Here is a 19700-nt window from a genome sequence, read left to right on the forward strand (position 1 = left end):
TGTTGTTAGTTATTTTCGAAGATAAATGTATTTTCGGTACTATTCTGGGGTATATTAAATGTTCTTTATTTATGACACCACTTTTGGTTCTTATGACATTCATTTAACTTTTCCACTATTTATTATACTAGTAATGGCCTTACTTTCTTTTAGAAGTTTTGCCTTAGTCTTGTTTTTATTAATATCTATATTATATTAAAAATTTGGGCGATTGGCTTACTTATCAAGGCTCATCCGTAGTAAGAGCCACCATGACCCATTTTGAGTCATGATAAATTGGTATCAGAGTAGCCAGGTTCACCGGTCTCATAAGTGTAAGTGTAGAATCTCTAGTAGAGTCTCGTATATAGTTATGTAGATATCCGTATGTATCTTTGAGAGGCTATAAGATGTCTTTAGGATAAACTTCTATATTTTGATTCCTTATCGTATGGGTTATTCATACCCTATGTTCTAAGTATGTTTGACTCTATTTTGTGCAAATGGTGAGGACTAAATCTTAAGAGGTTAAGGATGCTAAGCCATTACCCAAGGATGAAGCACAGACTAAAGGGCGAGGCTGGGGTCGTGGGTGGTCTAGAGGTAGATAATGGGAATGAGGAGCTGCACCAGTCATAGGTAGTGCTAGGGGGACCTCTTGTGAGCTTGAGATTGAGCATACAGGAGATGCAAGGCTAGCCCAGGTCCCATAGGGTTTAGTTTCTACCTCAGTTCTAGAGAGTTTGTTGATTTAATTATTAACTCATTCAGATGGTGTTCCCATGAGTGCACCTCGTTTTCTTTCAATTTTGAGTATGGTACCACTGTCAATTTGATATCTCCTAATGGTATCCTCTAATCTCGAGTGTGGTTTTGCTATCTGTACCATCATCTAATTTTGATATCCCTTAGGCTTTGAGTAGAGTTCTATCTTTCATGCCAGTGTGTGATCATGGTATTCCTAGTTCAGGGCTACAACCTTCATCTATGGTACCCCCACGTTTAGATTCTTAGCCTACCTAACATACTATTCTACCAATTGCTTTGGGTACAGTTATGTCTTCTGATGATCAAAAAAGGTTTGAGAGTTTATTCTCTTGGGTTCGTGCAAGTTCAGTGGTGTTATTGGTGAGATTACCTATATGTTCTTGATTTATTGCCAGAAGAAACTACATAATCTTGGATCCCTTGAGTCTCACAGATTTTCTTATATTAACTTTCAGTTGGCGAATGTGGCTAAGGATTAATGGAGGTTGTATGCAAGTTGTAGGCCTTTGGGTTTTCCTGCTATAACTTCGACTCAATTTTCTGAGGATTTCTTGAAGAGGTTTTTGCTATGACTCAATTTTCTGTGGATTTCTTAGAGAGGTTTTTGCTATGTAGTTTGAGGGACAATATGCCTGGGGAGTTTAATCATTTGTATAGGTCTCTATGACTATCACTAAGTAAGAGGCTTGTTTACCCACATTATCTAGGTATTTAGCCGCTAGCATCTCCACCAAGTCCAAGCATATTCAAAAGTTTGTAAAGGGTTTGGATTGTACTTATCAGTTAGCTATAACTCAGATGATAGTCTCAGGTGCTTCTCTTCAGAGTATTATTGTGCATTCCATGATGATCGAGTTGATTATATGGGTTACTAAAGAGGCACAAAAAAGGTGTGTCATCATGTTAAGTTTAGTGGACGCACCTCCTAAGGTAGATGTTTATTTGATAAATGTTCCTGTGGTATCATGGTAGGCTAATTCAGTCTATTTTATAAGGATTAGGCAGTAGGACTTCATGTTTAATGACTTTGGGTATTTAGACATATAGTCGGAGTGGTTGTTTTGGTTCAGCATTGCCTCCTCAGATAGATTCGGGCCATAAAAGGTGCTTTATATATGATGAGTTTGTACATATGGCCATGTCCTCGACATTTTTAAACCTATTGCTATATCAACAATGAGAGATGGCACACAGAGTGGTACAAGTGCAGTTAAAGGTGCCTGAGAGAAAGGAAGAGACACTCACAGTAGTGGTCAAGAAGTTACTCACTCTAGGAGCGGATGCGGTTAGTGTTGTCCTATACCGGCTAGGCCTAAGAGATAGGCCTCTGATACTGTTATTATAGGTATTGTCCCGATTAGCTCTAGATCTGCTTTTGTATTTATTCGACCCTGGGTCGAGTTTATCCTATCTGTCTATATATTTTGCTTTTGATTTAGATATTGCGTGTGAGTCTCATTCTATGACTCTTTATATTTCTACACCAATAGGAGATTCTATAATGGTTGATCAGGTTTACCAATCTTATGTGGTTCCCTTTATGGTCTATGAGACTTAGGTAGGCTTAATTGCTTTATAAATGGTTGATTAGGTAGGCTTAATTGCTTTATAAATGGTTGATTTTGATGTTATCTTAGGTATGGATCTGTTATCTCCTTATCATGATATTTTGAACTACTATGCCATAACCGTGACCTTAGCTATGCTATGTGTAGAGAGATTTTCTTAGAAAGGTACGCTTAGTTTAGGTTCAAAGGGTGTTATATCTTTTGGGTGTGCTTGCTGTATGATAAAAAGAGGGAGTTTGCCTTATTTAACTCATAGCCATGATACTAGTGCTGCCTCACCACCTTGAATGGATTTCATTTAAGTTGTTCATGAGTTCATGTGTTGCCTATGAAATTTCTTGGTATGCCTCTAGATTGTGATATTAATTTTTCTATTAATATGGAGTGGGTCACATAGCTTGTTCTATCTCTCCTTATAAGATGGCCCCATTTTAGTTAAAGGAGTAGTTATAAGATTTCTTGAGTTAGGATTTTATTAGACCTAGTGTATCTCCTTGGAGTTCGCCTGTCATGTCTGTGAAGAAAAAAGATAGTTCTATATGTATGTGTAATGATTATAGGTATTTGAACAAGGTGATGGTTAAGACAAGTATCTGCTTTCTTGAATTGATGATTTGTTTGACCAGCTTCAGGGTGCTTAAGTGTTTTCCGAGATTAATTAGAGATTTGGGTTCTATCAGTTAAAGATTAGGTCAGCCAATGCCCTTCCAATGTTTATGCTGTTGATGAACCAGGTATTTTGAGCATATTACTACTCCTTTGTGAGGATATTTATAGACAACATCTTAGTTTATTCCAATAATGAGGCCAATCATGTGAAGCATTTAAGGATTGTGCTTCAAAGGTTGCATGATGAGACATTGTATGCTAAGTTTTCTGAGTATGAGTTTGGTTGGATTCTATCTCTTTCATAGGTCATGTGGTGACTAAGGATGGTATTGTGGCAATTCGTGACTGGGTGTCCTACTTCTTCTACCGAGATTCAAAGTTTTATTGGTTTGGTGGATTATTGTTATTGGTTTGGTGGATTATTATTAATATTTTGTTAGGGTTTCTCATCTATTGCGAATCCTTTGGCCAAGTTAACTCATAAAGATATGATTTTTTAGTGGTCGGATACGTGTGAGAAGAGCTTTCAAAAACTTAACGAGTTGTTGACTTTGGCTTCTATCTTGAATTTACCCAAGAATGGTGTTAGTTTTACTGTGTTTGGTAATGATTCAGGTGTTGGTTTAGGTACCGTGTTGATGAAGGAGGGCGGTGTTGATAAAGGAGGGTAAGGTTATGTAACGCCCCAGAAGTACCCCTTGGACGTCACACGGTGCTTAAGACTATGAATTGCCCTAAGTTAACCCATGATATCTATATAGCTTGAAACTAATATGAGAAGTCATCTAACATATATAGAAACTTGAAGGTAAACGATTCCATTTCTTAATAAAAGTCTTTTACCTGGAAATCTCTAAACAACTCTATAAACTTAAAACATAAATGGTCTGACAAGTTTCTACTCATGACTAGAGAGCCACTAGGACAAACTCCATCTGACCCGAACATAACTAGAAATCACATAACTAAAACACTTTCAAGAATGACCAAATATCTGAGATCTAGGTCAACAGACTATGAGGACTCACCAAATGTTAAGATGTATGTGATGATGCCCGTAGTGAATCGTGCTGCTTGAAACGAGCACCAGAACCTACATTAAAACACAATGTAGCACATAGACATATATATGGGTCAGTACCTCTGGAATGTACTGAGTATATGGAGGTGAATGAGAAGTAAAACAATAACTGAATACATATAAACTTTCAATGATGCATGTTAAGTGTAAATGACTCACCTTGATCTTGAAATAAATGAAATACTGAAAGATCATCAATATGAATAAAAAAGTATAAGGATAAACTTTTTGAGCCATAACACTTGGTTTCTAAAAGTTTTACTTTTATTCTTTCTTTTGGGAGATTCTTCTAATCGATATAAACCATGTGAGCTACCATGGAGTCCATCGTCTTACCCATGTTAGGGAGATCTGTTCCACCCTTACCATCAGATTAGAATCTTAACTTAAGTGATCACTATACTTTATCCATGTTGGGAAAAAGCTTAACCCATGGTGTCTTGTAGTTTCATGAAATTTAGGATACGCTATCTGCATTCCCTTATCGGTGCTAAATACTACTCCCAGAATACTTATATGCTCATACTTTAAGAAATCCACCTTAAAATAGCATAAGGGATTACAGAATGAAAACCAGTTACGCTTCTCTTTACTTAAATCATAATCAGATGAACAATTGTGTATTTTATATCTTATCTTTAGATCAAAAGATCTATCTTTCTTGAATCATGCTTTATGTACATAAATGAAGTTTCAGAAGCTTAAACTTCCTTTCAAACTTAATGCTTGAACTTGGGACTTTGAATTCATGCATTATTTCATAGTATTTCATAATAAATATCATGATCAATAATCACCTTGAAATCTTTCAACAATATCCAGTCAAGATAATGAAATTCAAATCATAATGCAAATCTTGCAAGTCAAAACATGAATATATGTAAACCTTAATGCACTTTAAGCTTTCAATCACATGGTAGTATCATACTTCAAGAATATGTCTATTTGGGTATGAACCCTAATTCAAAATAAGTAAATTAAATTCAAAACCATGTACTTTAGGCACAAGGATGAAAGAGTAACCTTATTCATAAAATATAACTCCCCACATTTTTGAGCTAGAAATTGAACCATCATTCATACGCGTGTAAACTCTTATCCCATGATTTGTATTCAAATACATGTGTCATGATTTTATCCTAGTGTGTAAAGTGCTTATGAGGTGAAAAATGTTCATAGGAATCACTTAGAGAAAAGTTGAGCTAAGAGCCATTAATTCGACCAATTTTTGGTGTTCAATTCCACAAGGTCAACTTTGAACGTGTATAAATTTTGACATATCTGGAATTTCGCATCTCAATACCCACCAAATTATAGATAATTGAACTAATAATACTGATTTTTCCTTAATCCAATACCCAAACAAAAAGTTTTGATCATTTTCATCAGAACTAGCATGATGTCGCGATAGCACCGCGATGCAGGACTAAGTTACCGCGTCAAGCTTCGGACGCGGAGGATGCTTTTCTTGCATCTGAAAGTACATGCCCAAAGGGAATTTTAGTCATTTCCCCTTGCCCCCAAGCACCCAAGTGACAGATTAAAACACCAAAAAGGGCATTATTTGCATACTTTTTATCATTAAATCCATATGTAAACCTTTCCCTTCATAAAAACAAAAAACCAAACCCTTTCCCCAAGAATCCAAGAATTCAAACTTCCAAGTTCAAGAATCTTCAAGAAAACATCATGAATAGGGTTTCTTTCACAAGTTCATCATTTAAGTCCCAAGATTCAATCTTTCTTCCTCAAGAATTCAAGGGTTCAAGTTTCAATTTTAAGTTTCTTCAAGAATTCGTTCAATTAAGGTATGTAGGAGTTCATTAATGGGTGACTTTCATCCATTGAGCCCAAAACCCTTATTTTTGAGTAAAGTATGAGTTTTTTTCTCTATTATGAAGTTTATTATGTTCAAGATGAGTTAAATTCATGTTTTTCTTAGTAGTTTGAATTTAATTCCTGTCCATGTATGATTCCATGAAGGGTTAGGGCATCTCATTCTCCAGGTTTCAATTTAGCATGTCATATTCAAGTGAATTTCATGTTAAACCTCGAATTGATGAATTTAGAGATATGATCATATTATTTTCTTCATACTTGCACACTCTCAAATTCAAGTTCATTATTCTCACATGTTTGATGAAATACCTATGTTTTGGATCTTTGAACCATGATCCCATACTATAGTTTCAAAGCTTGACTATCTTATTTTAGAAATCATTCAGTGCTATAGGGTTATGAACACCCGATACCTATATTTTTACTTACATTTCAGACTTTTCAAGTAGTGAGTTAGTAAACTCATGATTTCAGTGTTAAACTCAGTTTGTTATGATCTTATTGATCACTATCAATTTACACCTTTATTATTATTTCATTCCTTGTATACACCGTTGTTTTCAAAATACCATGACCTGAGCTTATCAGTTATCAGTGCATGCACCGATTAGTATTTTATCGTCTTTCAGTTGGGAGTAGGATTTAGCACTGAGTGGGAAATGTGGATTCAACATATCCTACTTCCGTAGAAACTATGTGCCACTATAGGTTTAGAGGCCATGCTAGAGAGTGTCTCCCCTTGCCTAATATGGGCTCAGTTTAGTGATCACTCTAGTTCAAGTTCTACTCTGATGGCAAGGATAGGATAACCCTCCTTAACGTGGGTCAGATGTTCGAATCCATGATTACTCACAGGTTTATGTCAGTTACATAATAGCTCCCACATTTTCAGTCGGTATTTAGTATATCTCAGATCAGGTTTACTTGACTAAGCGTATAGATTTATAGTTATTCAGTTATACAGATTTCAATCTTTCAATTTTCAGCTCATGTCAAAAACATGTTTATTCTTGGTCTTTCATTCTCAGTTTTATATGTTCATGTTTTCATGCTTAGTATCCATAAATGATCCTTAGTACGGTTTACACTCTAGTCAACTTTAAATGAGATTTACATGCACTATTATTTTTACTGCTTCCCAGCTTTAGTTCTACTTATTCTACAAAAGTACAGATTTTAAGAAACTAAGTGTAGTGATTCATCAGCTTATCAGATTATGTTTGTTACCCATGCTTTAAGATACTTCAGCTTTCAATTTATTTCAGTCTCTTAATGAGTCTACTTGCACTTAGCATAAATGTTTAAGATTATGTATGAAATCATTTTTACTTATTGCATTCACCCCCACTTACTCAGTACATTTCAAAGTAATGATCCACATATATGTCTATTTGCTACATTGTCTCATAAAATAGGTACCAGTTGTAGCACACACATCATAATCAGACATTTTACAGCTTTCAACCAACAGGTGATGAGTTCTCATAGTTCAAAAATCTCCAGTCAGTTTTAGTTCATGTACTTTAGTTTGACTATTTATATATATTGATTAGTGGTAGTTGGAGGCATGTCCCAGCTTTCTATAGTCAGTATAGTAAAGGCTTCATAGACAGTCAGTTAGAGTCATTACATGTAATTCAAGTTTCTTTCTTCAATTTAATCAAGTTGTAAAATGTATTAGTATTTCATTTATTCAAACTTTATCATGATCATGTTTCTGCTCCGTAAAATTTAGTTTTATACCCTATAATTTAGTTGCTTAAGCAGTATGCCAGTACATGGGTTAGCTTGGGATCATTTGTGATTCTAAGCACAGTGTTATGACTAGGGGTAGCCTCGGGTCATAATATAAAATCCCACACACCTGAAGTTTCTTGACTTGTGAAAAGAGCTTGAACCTTGGGACTTGAAAGATAAATTTGGGGAAATAAACCTTAATCTTGATGTTCTTGAAGATAAGAAGAGGAAAGTGTTGTTAGTTGATTGAAAAAAAGAAGAAAATAGCACCTCTTTGATGGTTATATTTCATCGTTGGAAGTTATAAGAGGGGAAAAGACTAAAAATCCCTTTAATTAAACATTACAGAAATCGATCGTCAGTCTTCATGACTCAACCATATGACTTGTATGGTGAGGGTACGCTTAGGCCTATTAAATCGTAAGCTTAGCAGAATCAAGGATGGTATACACTGGTCAATATATGACTCGTTACTTGTCTATACGACTTGGAAACACCCAATCATACTTAGAATAGAAACTTAGGGAACCTATTCTACTAAACTCATGACTTCACTTCATATGACTTGTACCATGATTATACGACTTATAGGGCCAACTCATATCAACAATAGACTTCATCTACTCCATACTTCCCTAGGTATGATTTACCATACATGACTCATATGGAGTGTGTACAAATCAAGAAAATGAGTTGTATGATGCACAGTAGTTTCCAAACACGGGGTATTACAAGTTATTGCCTATGTCTCTCATCAGTTAAAGCCTAATGAGAGAAATTACCCTACCCATGATTTGGATTTGGTGGTGGTAGTATTCGTGTTGAACTTATGGCATCATTACTTGTATGGAGTACCTTGTGATATTTTCTTAAACCATCATAGCCTTTAGTACTTTTTCAGATAGTGAGATCTTAATATGAGGCAACAATGTTGGCTTATGTTACTTAAGGATTATGACATCTCTATTTTGTATCTTTTGAGAAAGGTTAATGTGGTTGTGGATGCCTTGTGTTGGTGGTCAACTAGTATGAAGAGTTTAGCTCATATCTTGGCCTAGTATTGGCCCTTAGCATTTAGTTTTTAGCTAACTAGATGCTTAGGTATGATATTTTGACACCCGAGTATGTTTTAGCCTTTGTTGATGCTAAATTTTTATTGTTAGAGAAGATTTGAGCTCATTAATTTAATGATGATAATTTAAGGGTCATTTGAGATAAGGTGTTGAGTGGCAAGGCTAGGGAAGCCTTTCTTGATTTTGGCAATGTATTAAAGATTGGTGGTCGAGTTTGTGTGCCAAGAGTCATACATTGGGTGAGATATGATTTAGAGGAGGCTCATTGATTTAGATATTCTATCTATCTAGATATGAACAAGATGTATCATGTTTTGAAGTAGCTTTACTATTAGGGTGGAATAAATAAGGGTGTGGCAAATTTTGTAGGTCTTTGCTTGTGTTGTTAGCAGGTGAAGCCCGAGCATCAAAGATCGAGTGGTTTGCTTCAGATATTACCCATTCTTGAGTAGAAGTGGGAGCAAATCACTATGGACTTTGTCACTTCTATGTACTTCTCATAGTTCTGATAGTATTTGGATCATCATGGATTGGTTTATCAAATGAGCCCATTTCATCCCAGTTTAAATTTTCTTCAGTACTGAGAGGTTGAACCATATCTATGTTCGTGAAATATTTCATCTTCATGGGGTACCTATGTATATTATTTTAGACAGAGGCCCAGTGTTCACTTCTACCTTTTAGCAAAATTTCCAGGAGGAGTTGCGTACTCAGGTTGACCTTAGCATAACTTTTCACCCCCATACTAATGTCCAATAAGAATAAACTATTCAGGTTTTGGAAGATATGCTTCGTGTATGCGTTATTGATTTTGGAGGCTAGTGGGAGCAATATTTTTCCTCGACAAGTTTGATTATAATAATAGCCACATTCAAGTATCGAGATGTCCCCTTTTGAGGAGTTGTATGGTAGGCGTTTTCTATCTCATATTAGATGGTTTGAGACTTCAAAGGTTATACCCCGTAGTACTGACTTGCTTTGCGAGTCGTTGAATAGAGTTCGAGTGATTCAAGATAGGCTATGGGTAGCCTATAGTAGGCAAAAGAGTTAGACAAACATCATGCTTTGTATCTTGAAGTTTGGGGTTTGTGACAGAGTCTTCCTTCATGTGTCTCCCATAAAGGGTGTGATGAGGTTTTGGAAGAAGGGCAAGCTTATCCCCATGTATATTGGACCATTTAATATTCTTCGAACAGTTGGGGATATTGCTTATGAGTTGGACTTATCTCTAACATTATCAGTTATTCATCCAGTTTTTCATTTGTCTATGCTTTGTCTCTATATCTCGAATAATTCTCATGTGTTTCGTTGTGATTCAATTCTTTTTAACAAGAGGTTGACCTTTGTTGAGGAGCCAGTGTCTGTAGACACGTAAATTTTCCCCTCCCAAAAATCAATTCCACCTATTTACCTTATCTTACCCAGTACCCTCAATCATGTGATAATTTCCCCACTAGAAGACAAAATAACAAACCCCAAACAAACCCAATCACCAATATTCTTTTGATAGTAAAATTAACCACTCCTCTCGATAAAATTAACACCTCACACTCGTACCCTACCCCTACCCACGTAACCCCCTACCTACCTTGTTTTACATGTTTTTGCCATTTTTCATTCGGATACACACACTGATTTAGGGGAATATATACACACACACTGTTATATAGAGAAGGGGCCTTCCACAAAATTATACACACACAAATACTCTCAACATCTCTCAAATTTTACACTCTCATAGAGAGAATCACCAGATACCAATATTGGCAACACACTCTATTTTCCTTTCATTTTTACAATACACACACAGCTACACGTATATAGAAGCATACCTACATAAAAATTAAAGAGAAAAAAGTGGTCCATTGAGGGAGAGAATCATGAGAGAGAGTTAAAAATGAGAGAATGGAGGGAGTTTGAGAGATATTTGGTGAAGAAACTCTAAAACCAGCTCAGTTTTTCTAAGTTTTCTAGCGAGGTCTTCGCTAGAATTGGTTTTTTCGTTCGAATCGGTTCTTACGAAATCACGTTCAGGTTTGGGTTTTGTTGTTATTTCTATTCTAATGCTCCGATTGCTCGAACTAGTTTGATATTTTGTTTTTGTTCATCTCAATCGGGTCATTCATGGTCAGTTTTGGGTTTTAATTTTTCGATACCGAGTTGGACTTTGTTCATTGTTGAGGTTTTCTAGTCGGGATTTTGAGTCTGAGTTTTCTTAACTCCCTGTTATCAACGAAATCGGTCATTCAAAGGTCCATCCCTTAACTCTACTCTTTCATTATCTCGAATGTGGTTAATGTCGTGGTTTTTGGTGAGGTTTTGAGTATATTCAAGCAATGTTGATTGTTTTTGTCTTGGTTTCTATTTTAGAAATTGAGTAATTGTATGATTGGGAATTGAGTAATTGTGTGATTGGTAATAAATGGAGGATGAGAATTGGAAATTGATGAAGTAAATATTGATTAGTTTAATTCATTGAATCATTGTTGACTTGAAATGAACATTAATCTTGTCGAATTCGATAGTATCATGTTTAGGCAAACAATTGATAGGCAAATGTAGGTTGGGTAGGCAAAGTTGAGGACTCATGTTTTTGTTGAGTGTTTGGAATACTTGTTTAATGGTTTGGTTTTCTCGCACTAAAAAATGTATTTATCTTGCTGGAGAATGCCCCGAGGCCATTTTTGTTTATTCACCAGAGAATGCCACGAAGTATCATGTATGCAAAGGAGGCTCGTGATCAAGGCCCGAGCCATTGGGTAAAGCAATCGAGCATAGTTTAGGATTAGCTTAGAATAGAGTAGGTTTACATTTTTTATTTATTTTAGTATGTAATAACTAGACTGGACATTAACTTTTTTGGATTGTTGTTTGTTTGGTTTGTTTGTGTTATGTGTTTTGTGGTTTATTCACTTCATAGTGTTAAATTAGCTGATATACTCCACAAAGAGACCATGGTCGAACCACGGGATCTACAAGTGCCTAACACCTTCCCCTCGATCAATAGAATTCCTTAACCGGAATCTCTATTCGTGGATCAGTTTTATAGAGTCAAATTATTTTGAAAAGGGTTTCCAAAGGTGACTTGACACAGTATAAAAGATCCTTTTCGAAACAAATTTTTCATTCTTTTGTCACTTAGTAATAAAACCCTTTCGAAACATAAAATCAACAATCTTTTTTATTAAAAAATAGGTGTGACAACTCTGGCGACTCTGCTGGGGATTTTTCAGAATTCGAGCTTATTTTTTGGAGTTGTATCGGCTTAATTTGATATTATGGGTGTATAAACATTATTTGTGTTGTCGTTTGTGTTTATTTTATTATTGTTGAGTGCCTACATGCTATGTGTGTACAATTTTTCTCTTATGTGTTACTGCTTTATATCTATCATCATTTGCATAACTCGAGTCATTTCTTTCACAACAGGTCCCATAGTACATGACCTTTAGTTGAATCACCCTTATTTTAGGAGGGGGAGCCATTGGGTGTATGTAGCAGGTGGAAAGATGTCGCAGCCACTATCAACCATACACTCCCCCGAACAGCCTCGTTAGTGAACTCCAACTAAGGTCAGCCTTTAGGTCATTCTTATCTGCATCATACTAAGACCTAGCGGATCCCACTTAGTCCTTTGTAGGAGACTCACCCCTAAAGCATCCCTACGTGCTAATTGTTACATCTTTGAGGGTAACAGGGTAATTTGATGGACTAATTTGGGTAAGCATGTGCCAGAATTAAACAAAAGTACATTTCATATAACAAAAGTACCAAAAAGATTTTTTTTCTTTCATTTGTTGGTGTCATTTTTATGTGAAGTGTCAAATGAAAAAAGAAAAAAAAGATTTTATTAACATGGTTTATCGCATGTTTGTGGTCGTGTCTCTTAGCTTAGGGTTCAGTCGGTTTTTTAACCTTTAATTGTTCAATTTGGACGAACTACGTATACCTGATTCTCCTTTTTTTGAGAGTTAGATACGTAGGCAGCCCTTCGTGGGTTCGGTGATCTTATTTAAAAAATTCATTAAGATTTTTATTCACTCTTCATTTAGAGTAGGTGTCATATACATCTTCAAAAAAAAACTATAAAAAGATTTTCCTTTAATAGTTTCAAGTTTTATTTTCATATGAAATTCAAAATTAAAACCCAAAAGGATTTTCTTTGGTAATCATAGGTTTCATTTTGTATAGGAATCTAAAAAATTCAAAATGATTTTCTTCACTCTTCATTTAGAGTAGGTGTTTCATATAAATCTTCAAAAGAAAACTACAAAAAAAAATTTCCTTTAATAGGTTCAAGTTTCATTATCGTATGAAATTCAAAATCGAAAATCCAAAAATATTTTCTTTGGTAATCATAGGTTTCATTATGTATAGGATTTTAAAGCTAAAAAATTCAAAAAGATTTTTGTAAATTCTTTTGAAAATTTATTATTTTCTTTTCCTCTCAAAGTTTCAAAGAAAAGAAAAAGAAAGAGAGTTTGATTGGCCATGTTGTGCCAAAACTTCACGAACTACGCACACCTGATTCTTCTCTCTCGAGAGTGAGATACATTGGTGCACTTTTCGAGTCCAGTGATATTTTTAAAAATAAAATAAAAAATAAATAATAATAAAAAAGAGATTTTGAAAAGATGTTGAACTCTAACGCATTTGTTATCTCTTGTTCAGTTAGTTTAAGGTGGTTGGTTTGTGGTATTTTGTCTGGTCCTCCATATTGCACCAAGTCGAAGATAAAGTTATGGCCAAAAAAGATACCGAGGTTGTTGTCACTAATTAGATAGGGAGTTCGGGGAATGACAATTTAGGAGCTAATAAAGAGATTCAGAAATTAAGGCAGCAAATGATAGAATTGCATCGAGCTTGGGCTAATGGGTTGCCACCTCCTCTATTTTTCAATGATAATTTGGAATATCTTTCTAGCTTGCCTCTAGTGTCACATGCACAATTCCCTTTTTTTGTTGACATGTCACAATATGTATCAAGATCTACCCCAAGGAAACAACATCCAAACACTTCCAATTTTCATTTCCTCACTCCTTAACACAAAACTACCACATGCTCGACTCCACCCACCATTCATGCATTTGCAGTGCCACCATTACCTAAAGCTCCTGCTTTTAATATCCATCTAACAATTGTGTTTACCCACTCTATGAGAGAGCCTATATTGAATATTTCTATTGATCAGCATCATGCTATTGAGTCCACATTTAAGTTGACTAATCCTTATGGCTACACTCACTTGTCTGAATTTTCTCTTAACACTGAGAAGCCTGTTATGACAGAAGAACAAGAAGAAATGACCAAAAAATTGAGAAGTTTAGAACTGGCTATGAAGGTTTTCCAAGGACTTAAGGGTTACAAAAGTGTCTCGTCTAAAGATCTGTGCATGTTTCTAGGAATTAATCTCCCTCTTGGTTTTAAAATGCCGCAATTTGAGAAATATGATAGACATGGGGACCCAGTGGCTTATTTGAGGCATTATTGTAACCAACTAAGGGGCACAGTAGGGAATGAAGAATTACTCATGACTTATTTTGGTAAGAGTCTTTTAAGTCTATCTTCAGAATGGTTGGTTGATCAAGACATTGACAAGTGGAATAGTTGGGATGACCTGGCTTATGAATTCGCACAACAATTCAAATACAATCTAGAGTTGATCCCTAATGAGAAATCCTCAACTAATATGAAGAAGAAAAGTACTAAAAGTTTTAGGGAGTATACAATTAAATGGTGTGAACAAGCTTCTAGGGTGAAATTACCAATGAAAAAAAGTGAGATAGTGGATGTATTTATTCAAGTGCAGGATGAAACATATTATCAACACTTGTTACCTGCACTAGGCAAGCCATTTATTGAGGTCCTTAAAATAGGGGAGATGATAAAGGATAGAATTAAGACCGGTCACATTGTGAGTTTTGCAATATTGAAAGCACCTACTCAAGAAATTCAAAAAGGTTCAGCAAGTGTTGGGGAGAACAAGAATTAGGAAGATGCATCTGCTATTGTAGTTAGATAGCGGGCACGGTGAAGAAGACCATGTCGTCGTTGCTCTTAGGATTTAGCCTAAGTTAATGACTAATATCCAATTAATCACTCTTAAAATCCATTATACTCTGTTCCCCCACCTCTATATCCAGTATATAATGCACAACCATATGTTCAACCCCCATCTTACCCACAATGGCACACACCAACTCCTCAGAGTCATCCTCTAACTCCACAAACATACCAATGCCCTTCTAGGCCCTATTTTTTATCCAAGTCAAACAATGAAATGAGGCAGAAATTGAGAGATTACTTCACACCAATTAGAGAGTCATATTCCAGTTTATTTCAAAGATCGGTATAGTGGGGCATGCTCACTCCCCACCTTGGGCACACTCTTGATCCGCATTCAAAAAATTTTGATCCTAATGTATGATGTGCGTATCTTTCTAATAATCAGGGTTACAATGCTAAAGATTGTTAAGATTTGAAAAGATAATTCAAGATAGATCAATTATGGTGCAGAACATTAATAATGAGGAAAGCTCTACTCATGCTGATATGCAAACCAATGGCTAAGATGTCAAGCTCACTAATTGGAAAGTCACTCCTCTCCCTGCTAGGATAGATGTTTGGTAGTTTGTTTTGTTTTCTTTTCTGTTATCTGAATTATTTTAGGGTTGTAGTTCAGGACCTATCTTGTTTTATCCCTTTGTCGTTTATGTTCAAACCATTCTATCATTTATTTGAACTAAATGAAGTTTCTTTTTCCCTTTACGTTTTAAATATGTGTTGTTTATTTTCTTTATACAATACATTTTATGTTGATTCTAGTGATATGACATGCCAGCGAAATTTTTAGCCAAATCTTAAAATCCAATTTAACCATGAAATATTAAATCAGAGGGCTAACATTAGAAAAAGGATCTGAGATAATAGGTAGAGCGCTGAGACATTTGGTGACAAGTTGAGGCCTCCTTTGAAAATTAAGGCAATTATTTTTAGAATCATAAGAATAACTTAGTCATCAATTGAAAGACATGTCTCAATTAGGTTAAACAGTGGCCGCATGATCCTATATCAAGAGAAAAAAAGAAAATCAACTCCAAGAAAGCATGATTCATTTGATATGAGGGATGCACAACAAAGGTGGAGTGGTAAGTATGGAGGAAGAAGTGGAACACATGCTCAGTTGAAGTTAGTGTTGTTAAAGTGTCACAAATGATCTTCATTTTTCATTTCATATTGCATGATATGTACTTTCATTTTCATGGATTTATATGATGATGGCATTTTATTCTGCTATCCAAACATTGAGTCATTCTTTGTTTACCACATTTGAGCCTTAGTTTTATTTTCTTTCATACACCTCTTTTGGAATCAACATAGAGTCAATAAAGCTCAAAAGAAAAGTGTCGAGCAAGATAATAGAATCAAAAAAATTTCAAAAAAAAAGAAAAAAAAGAAAAACATGTCCAAAAAAAAATAAAAGAGAGGAGTTTCAAGAAAAATAGAGTCAGAAAAAGTTTCGAAAAGAAAAAAGTCAATAAAAGAAAAGAAAAAGAACAAAAAATCAGAATCAAGCAAAAGAACGACTTGTTGGAAAGATGAGACCTGATTCTCCTCTCTCAAGGGTGAGATACGTAGGCTACCCTACTCTAGGCTCGGTCCAACTAAATAAATAATTTAGAATCACCCAGCAAAAAAAAATTGGAGCATGAGTTAATCCTCATTGTTTGAGTCGATTCCAAAAGTTGTAAGTCCTACCCCACTTCAAGTGTCATTTGGACCACATGCCATTCCTTCTTTCTAACCTTATACAAAATCCAAGTTACAACCAAATAAAAACCTTTAGATCAATCTCTGAGAATGATAAGGCTAAGAATGCAATGCATATGATAACACATTTTGGGAACTACTCGTCCTCCTCAACAGAATCAGGAGAAAAATAAAAATGAGAGATTCTTATTGGTAAAAACCCTCACGGGCACCATAAAATGATTGTGAGTTGAGAGAAATGAAAATAAGAGTGTCTCATTGGTAAAAAAAACCCTCACGGACAACATAAGGCAATGGTGAGCTGAGAAAAAAAAAATGAGAGAGGCTTGTTGGTGAAAACTCTTTAAGGCGTCACTAGCCAAATGAGGTCTCTGAATGTAATTAGCCCAAGGAAGCAGCTCAATTTTAGGGCGATTAACTCAAAAACAATTGGTGGAAAGCTTAGATGAAAAGATCAGACTGCTTAATCCAAAATGCATGTCATTATCACTAGAGTTGACTGTCATTTTCAAATAAGTTTTCTTTTCTCTTTTTCAAATGGGGACATTTATTTTTTTTCTCTTTATTTTTATTTTATTTTCTTGAGTCAGTTATCCAAATAAAAAAATCATTGTCATTTTTCTCTTGTCTTTGATTCAAGTTCATGTCAAAACAAGTAAGAAAATATTTCAAAACTGGCCACTAGCTTCTTCAATTACACAAAGCAAGACAAAAGCCAGCACATGAAAGAGACATGATTGTGAGCCGAAATAAGGCATGTAAAAAGTTTTGTCAACAGACAAATCTGGGAACTCATGGGAATACAAAGGTTTGAAGGGTTTATCTGAGAAGCATGGTAAAACAGAGATATTGTGTTTGTTTCAGAGTCACTCTTAATAATCTAAGTTTGGGTCAATAATGCAGCAAGTCAATGACATATGCTAATGGTTGGAAGCAAGGTTAAATATGACCAGCGCAAGAGCAATTTCCTTGAAAGACAAAGCCACAAACCATCCATCATGTTTTAAACTCAGAAGTCTTCTTTGATAAAATAGGAAACATGTTACCTTTAAATCAAAGACTTCAGTGCATAAATATCAAGGGTTGCAATACTTTACTTCTACAAACGCAGGAAGCAATTTTATTGCACAGGTTTGATAATCAAATGATGGTAAAAATTCATCCTATATCCTCCGGAGACACACTTCCTTGTCTAGGAATTTCAATTTTCAATTGCTAGGTGATACACTTCTTAAATTCCCCTCGACTCCTAGAAGATGTACTTTCTATTTAAGTCATTCCCCTTGACTCTTAAAAGATGTACTTCCTAGTCGAGTCATCATTCCCATTTATTTCTAGAAGATGTACTTTCTAGTTGAGTCATTTTCCTTGACTCTTAGAAGATGTGCTTCCTAGTAGAGTCATTCCCTTGATTCATAAAAGATGTACTTTCTAGTTGAGTCATTCCCTTTGACTCCCAAAAGATGTACCTCCTAGTCGAGTCATTTCCCTTGATTTCTAGAAGATATACTTTTTAGTCGAGTCATTCCCTTTGACTCCCAAAAGATGTACCTTCTAGTCGATTCATTCCCCTTGATTTCTAGAAGGTGTACTTTCTAGTCGAGTCATTCCCTTTGGCTCCTAGAAGAGGTACCTCCTAGTCGAGTCATTCCCCTTGATTTCTAGAAGATGTACTTTCTAGTCAAGTCATTCTCTTTGACTCCTAAAAGATGTACCTTCTATTTGGGCCATTCTCTTTGATTCCTAAAAGATGTAATTTCTAGTCGAGTCATTCCCTTTGACTCCTAGAAAATGGACTTTCTAGTCGAATCATTCCAATTAACCCATAGAAGATGCATTTCCCTATTTAGGTTTCTCAAGTAGTTATGATATGACTTTCACTAAAGTCCTCTGATGATAAACTGGAGCAAAATTTAATTCCTATTATTCGAAACTTCACTTTTTTGAAAAATGGAATCTCTCTTTATCATAATATTTGTTTGAGATAACATTTGTTCTAGTTTTGACATTACTAATCAGGAGCCTGCCCGAAGAATAGGGTGATAAAATAGTAAGTCAGGAGCCCGCCTGAAGGAAAGGGTGATGAAATGAAAAGTCAGGAGCCCTTCTAGAGAACAGGGTGAAGAAAAGGAAAGCCAAGCACCAAGGTGAAGAAATTGCAAGTCAGGAGCCCGCTTGAAGAATAGGGTGATGAAATAGCAAGTCAAGAATCAAGGAAAGCTGGATAGATAGGACTTTGTAATTTCATTTATGTTTTAACTTATAATTTTCATTTTTGATGTAATGATAGAGCTGCAGATCAGAACCTCGATAGGACCTTACTCGACCCTCAAACTCGGTACAGTCCCTCTCCTTCCAACCCTTTGGGATACCTGTGACTTGATTCCCTCACAACTTAGGTAGGTAGGATGTCCTAAATCAAGACTTGGTGGTACTCTGTCCCTCTGTTTCTCCCATTTGAATAATGGTCGGGTCAAAATTTGATCTCATTATCTACTTCTTTATATGCAAACACTTTGTGGTTACATCGAAAGAGGGGCATGGTGTAGACACCTAATTTTCTCCCTTCCAAAAACCCAATTTATCCATTTTCTTGTCACTTTATCCTACACCCTCACCCATTTAATAATTTCCCCATAAAAGACAAAAAATAACTAACCTAACAAAAATACCCTATTTTTGACACCTCACCCTAACAAATATAACAAATTTCTACCCCACCCCTACCCCTACCCACATACCCCCTACCCCACATCACCTCACATTTTTTACTTCCACTAACAACACACATTCCATGATATATACACACATACATAGCAAATCACTCAAAAGGGAGGTGGGACCCATATATTCATACGCTATTCACCATAATTCCACACACTTCTACACACGATCATACACCCAGAATTCATATCCATACACAATACTCTCATTCTTCCACAAAACATCAAATACACATAAATATATATATATGAGATTCACATAGAAAGGGAATTTTCCTACAATTCATGCACACACATAGCTCCAATATAATGATATACACACACTGTCACACATACAACACACAACTTACACTCCATCATCCTCATCATAAACACACTACACATATAAAAAAAATCTCATAAATTCACACACCCATGGAAAGAGAAAAAACAAAAAATAGAAAGGACAGAACACTAGTGATAGGGGGGAGAAACTCAGTTTTTCCAGTGAATTATCACCAGAAAACATCGATGAACCATTTTTGGGTTATGACAAAACCATCACCAAAATCGT

This window comes from Capsicum annuum, chromosome 10 (assembly GCF_002878395.1).
Source record: "Capsicum annuum cultivar UCD-10X-F1 chromosome 10, UCD10Xv1.1, whole genome shotgun sequence".
NCBI lineage: Eukaryota > Viridiplantae > Streptophyta > Magnoliopsida > Solanales > Solanaceae > Capsicum > Capsicum annuum.